The sequence below is a fragment of the Hesperophylax consimilis genome, chromosome 21 (genome assembly GCF_061612785.1).
Source record: "Hesperophylax consimilis isolate HC1 chromosome 21, BYU_Hcon_1.0, whole genome shotgun sequence".
In the NCBI taxonomy this organism is placed as follows: domain Eukaryota; kingdom Metazoa; phylum Arthropoda; class Insecta; order Trichoptera; family Limnephilidae; genus Hesperophylax; species Hesperophylax consimilis.
Genome location: NC_142856.1, coordinates 8,447,781 through 8,453,803, shown reverse-complemented (window position 1 = coordinate 8,453,803; position 6,023 = coordinate 8,447,781). Strand labels below are relative to the sequence as shown.

At 34.0% G+C, this 6,023-nt stretch overlaps 1 pseudogene across 1 annotated transcript; it reads left to right on the top strand.

Moving 5' to 3' along the window:
- Nucleotides 1-1,288: 1,288 nt before the first annotated feature.
- On the top strand, nucleotides 1,289-5,685 carry LOC149413584 (uncharacterized; annotated as a pseudogene). The gene is made up of 5 exons (XR_016304176.1): nucleotides 1,289-1,610; nucleotides 1,785-2,001; nucleotides 2,627-2,768; nucleotides 3,967-4,193; nucleotides 5,305-5,685. The product of XR_016304176.1 is annotated as an uncharacterized LOC149413584 (transcript).
- Nucleotides 5,686-6,023: the final 338 nt, after the last annotated feature.

Genomic DNA, 6,023 nt, shown 5'->3' with positions numbered 1-6,023 from the left:
AACATAGCTTTCCCAATAACTGCCCCAAACCTACCATCCACTCGTGCTCACTCAACATACAGACTCCTGAAACCTCACCCAATATTCAATGCACGTGCTCAACTCTTAAATCTTCAAAGGAAGTTAAATACTTGGGAATAATAATCGATGACCAACTACGCTGGGAAACCCATATAAAAGAAACAACAAAAAGACTTCGTAAACTCTCCCACATATTCTGCTGTCTTAGATCCATCTTAGACCTAACGACTCTAAAAAGCGTATATTTTGCCCTTTTTCAATCGATAGCAGCATATGGTATTCTGGGATGGGGTGGCTGTGCAGAATCCGTCATTAATCCAATAATTACAGTACAAAAACTAGTTCTCAGAATTATATTTAAATGTCATCCTACCTATCCCTCCAAAATACTATTTACCAAAATTAGGGTCTTAGACATTCGCCAGCTATTCATTAAGACAAGCTTATGCTACATACGAAAAAATGACTTGCTAGTGGCTCCTCAACACCAAGTAAACACCCGCTTTTCATCAAATCTGGGATGCGTGGTCCCAAAAACTAGAACCACATTCGCTCAACGACAATTCTGGTACATCGCCCCTAAAATATACAACGCGTTGGACAGGGACATAAAATCAACTAATACTATATCCCTTTTTATTATACGTGTCCAAAACTGGATATTTGAAAGGGGACGAGCCTTTTTTAAAGAATACATGAGTTCCTAACTTTTAAACCATTATAATAAAATTAACCATGTATCTATATATGTATGTATATATGTGAATACACATTACGTTTGTGTGTGTTCATATATAGATGTATATGAATGTATTTATATATGCATTTATGTGTGTCTGTGTATGTATGTATATGTGTGCATGTCTGTGTATATGCATGTATGCATATATATGCATAGATTGTATGTATGTATATATATATATATGTATATGTGTATATATGTGTATGTATGTGTATATATATGTATATATATATGTATATATATATTTATAAAAAACATATATTTTGAATTTATAGAATTACCTATGACTACCACAACACGGGCATAAGCCTAGTGTGGGAGTTATGAAGTATACAAAAATTGTAATACATAAAATTTACTGAATAATAAAAAAAAAAAAAAAAAAAAATAATGTGGACAAAATTCTGTATCGGCAGCTCATAATAAGCAATGTTTCGTCTTAGCGTGTTTTTATTCTTCGGTCTCGTATCGGTAAGTAAAATATTATACTTTTTTCAACTGACTCTCTCAAGTCCCATCAAAAACTTTAATGATGATAAATTATTGATGCACGCCTTATTCAGGTCCTGATTTCCTGATATTCTCCTATTTTCACTCAATGCCACCCTCTTCATTATCAGTAATCAATGATTATATTTATACAATCGGTTTGAAATACCTCACCGGAACACATAAATAAATAAACTACTATATTATTTGTCCTTTCCTCCTTAATAAATTCCACTAATATCTCGTCGATTAAGGCAGATGATGTTTATTTGTAGGTGCTGGTGAGCGGTCATTCAGGGTCGAAATCATCTCAGTGTAAAAGCTGTCCCCCTTCCGCATGTGAAGATTTGGATGTACCGTGAGTAAAATAAATTTAAAAAACATATGCCAAGGGCCAAAGGTACCTATAATCATGATTAATTTTGGGATATTCAGACTTGCTTTGTGTCCTCCTCGTTTAGCGAACATTTCAGTCAGCCCTGCGGTGCAGATCAGGGAAGATAAGTCTTCAGAAATCTTTTGTCATTTTCAGAACCCTAATTCAAAATCTGTGGAAGTTCGCGCAAGGCACCACCCCTGCTGGAGATGAATACAAGGCAGAGATCATCAGGTTGGCTATAGAAGCCAGGTGTAGACCACCAAAAGAACAGAGGAGGATCTATGGACTGTTGCTCGCTCTGTCTCTGTGGGCTGCAGACAGATACACTGGACTTCCAAGCCCCGACTCTCCCTCCTGCGTTTACAAAGGGGTATTACTTCATTTATTTATTGCTTGATATATTTACAGAGTGTTTACCAATATTACAACAATGAAATTGCCATTGGGCTGTGAGTAAACATTAACAATCCTAGAAATGTTCACAAAATATAACAAAAATTCGTTATAACAAAAAACGACGAAGGGTATCAGTGAAGAACGGTTACATTTGAGATCTGAGAGGTTGTCTTGAATTTGTCATAATTCCTTCTCACCAACGATATTTTTCTGCACGGAAAAAATGAGTATTGCTGATTTATTAAAATCCGGTTAGAAACGGGATTGCAGGACGTTTTCTATTAAACTTTTAGCATATTCCTAATTTACCGGAACACATGTTCATACACCTGCCTTCGTCCTGATAATATACAATGATGAAATGCAAAAATATTTGAATTTTTGTGAACAAGTTTTCCGCCATTGTGATAAAACATTCGTGTTTTACTAAAAGTTCATTAGGAAACCATTATCAATTTTCAATTCTCTCGTTAAAGGCCTGCAGTCCTGCTTTTAACCGGAATAAGATTAATTTGAAGAGATTGTTAATAAATTTTGCAATATTTTATATCAGTTAGTTTTCTCCGTGTGGATTTAAAATTTTTTTTAATTATTTACAGCTCGTGGACAGTAACTTTGAGTGGTTGCCGCAAGGACCAAGAGGAGGCACTCGATAGATTCTATAAGCTTTGCATCCTTGCAACGAACTATTCCATTCGTGTAGGATTGATGGCCGCAGAGTGTCCAATCGAAGACCTTAAGGTACTTAACCTTACCACTTTCCTATAAACTAACCTGAAATACATCTAGCAGGATTCCATTTGACTGCCAGAAGTATTATCTTATCCATTCTGGAAGAACTGGGCATCCAAAATATCCTAAAATGCTTTGGTTTAATACGTTTCGTTGCTCATGCATTATTGATAAAATTACTATTATTTTAGCTATCTAATTCAATTATTTGACTGGGTATCAGCGTTTCAACCTTAACACATGGTTGTGTAACCTACGACGTTGAATCATAGTCGCACCATCACTCGAAGATAAATTACAAAATTATTGCAAAGACTGCTAACTTAACTTCTTGATTGTGGCTAAATTATGTTCACAACCGTGGGTACATATCAAAACTAATCCTGTTTTATTTTTTATTAAGGGAATTACGTCCGATCTACAAAATGAGCAAAACGAAATTTTAATAAAAATGTCAATTACAAGTGAAGGTGTATGAAAGCAAAAAACAATTCCGTGAAACAACCCGTCCTTTGACTTATTAAAAAATAATCAAGGTCTTGATTGAGTTGACCAGTGAACACAATCCAGTGGGTAATAGTATCTATAATTAGTTGAGTGTTGATTGAGGAAGAAAGAGCAGGTCATTATTTCTGAGTCTACGTAAGGAATATTGAAAGGGGTGATTTGTAGTAAAGTAGGTGGATCAATAATACAATTTATGATTTTGAAGAAACGAATTAGAGCAAATTTGTTCCTTCGGTCTTTGAAAGGAGAAAACTTTAGAGTTTGTTCAATCTCATCATACATCATCATACCGATCGTCGCGTGTTCGATTCCTCTGCTGGCTAAGTCCTCCATCACAACACAAGCAACATTTTCGGCTTTCTGTGGTGTTAGTAGGAGTTTTCAAACATTGTTGGGTTATTCGTAACCCGGGAATGTTTGTCTTCAAAATCATACGTATTATGAGCGGTTTGCTTATTTCCCTAATATTTTCGTAGTCATTTCTTTGTTCGTTCCTATACCAATCACCCGATTTCACTGTAAATATCATTTTTTGTTCTTATTAGCGCCAGAAGTGTTTACAAAGTGGTTTGAAACAAATACTTATAACAATACAATAACAAAATACCCACCTTAAAAATTAACCCACTTGTCAGGTACTCCCGACTTCATAACCTTAAAACATTATCCCAAATAGTACTTAATAAATAATAACATTTAGGAAGACGACACTCAAATCGTGACCTGTGAGCTGGGTGATTCCATCCAGAACATTCTGGACCGTCCCGACTCTGAACTTCCTCCTTCCTTGAAGCCTCTCATTGTGAACCTCAGCCGGTCTTCGTGTCCCGATGATATCTTCTTGGCCAATTCGGCCGCTCTGGTTCCATGACGAAGCTGAGCATAGACATGTTCGCCAAACTTTTGAAGTCTAACGAACTTATTAAGGTAACAAACGATTTTACTCTTAAAGCTACCATTGCAACATTTTCAAATATTATAATCAGTTATATAGGGTAACCTAGTATTTTACTCTTAAAACTACATATTTTAATAATATAATAAAGTAATTACACGAGGTAAAGGTAATCTACTATTGTATTCTTAAAACTGGTATTGTAACATTATTTCAATTTTTAGTTTTAATAATGAAGTAATTTTATGAGCTAACCCCATTGATGTATTATACGTCTATGGCTAACCCACTATTTTAACTTCTATTGTAGCAATTTTAAATTTTTAATGAGGTTACAAGGTAACCTAATATTCTACTCTGAATCTACTATTGTAGCATTTTAACCGTTCAATGAATTAATATAATCTACTGTTTTACTCTTAAAACTACAATTGTGACAAATTTTCAATTTTTAGTTTTGATAGTGAAGTAGTTAAACGAGGAAACCAACTATTTTAATTTTAAACTACTATTGTAACTTTTTTAATGTTTTTTTTTTTATTAATTTTATTTAGTAATTTGTACATTTAAGTTTACACATTACTAATTAATTTGTTACATATAAATATACTATGTTTTTTCTTGCTTGATGTGGCTCCTACACAACATCTTTAGGTTTTCCGGTAGCGCATTATAGTATTTCATCCATAGACTAAATATAACATCCCTTTATATAGTATACTATTGTGAGTAATCGCCTTGTCCTTTTTTGGTAGCCTGATTTCATTGCACGTACTTGTTTTATGTTTGTGTATGTCCTTGTTGTATACAATTTAATTTGAAAAATATTTGGGTAGCAGGTTGTTTACTATTTTGTATACAAATATCATCGTGTTCAAGGTCAATATCTGTTTCACCGTTAGCCAATTTAGTTCCTTTAACATTTTATTTAATTTTATATAGTGAAATAGTTACACAATAAACGAGGTAACCTATTTTAATGTTAGAAATCCAGGACCAGAATCTCGTAAATGTTTACTGTACCCAGTGGCGTATCTTTTTAATTCACAAGATGGCGTGGCTCGATCTACGAGTTCCATTCTCTTTTTTATTTGCTCTTTGCTATCTCCCTTGTATATATTATATATATTTGTTATATTTCAGGTTGTAAGATTGAAGGCGTGCCTTGCTAAGATTCCTCAGAAGTGTTGCGCTACGAGACGCAAGGAATTGACAGTTGGCACTGGAAAACTGGCCGATGTAATCGAGTTATTTTAAATGATAAAAATTGCATCTGTGTCTTTTTACCCAATTTCTACCGATTTATAACGAGTTTCTCGTTAACTCTTTAAGTTTTTAAACACTTAATATTCTTTATCTTGATGCTCACCACTCTTTAAAACACAATTCTTTTCAATGAAAGAGAAAAATTTAAAAAAAATAAAAAGCGGTGAAAAGTAATTTTACGAATGATTTTACTTGTCGTAAATGATTATACTCTGTAAGCTGGTTAATTATTTAATAAATAAAAATGTTTTTCATTGATTTTATGTTTACTTTTTTATCTCTGTTTTTAGCTAAAGCGATAATAAAATAGCGACAAATATGTTGAAATAACTGTTACGTAAATGTTGTACCGTTATCACTTACAATTAATTCTGGTAAAAACAAAACATGGGTCCAACATCATTGAAACTGAATTGACTTTGGCTACCTCTACACAATCAATCCAGTTGACGGCCTCTGTGTTTGATGGGTAAGGCTCTCGACTAGCAATCCGAAGGTCGCGGGTTCAAATCCGGCGTGCGCAAGTACATTTTTCACGTTCCAGGGTGGAAGATACTCTCATTATCGCCCCGATGTAAGATCACCATTCAGAATTG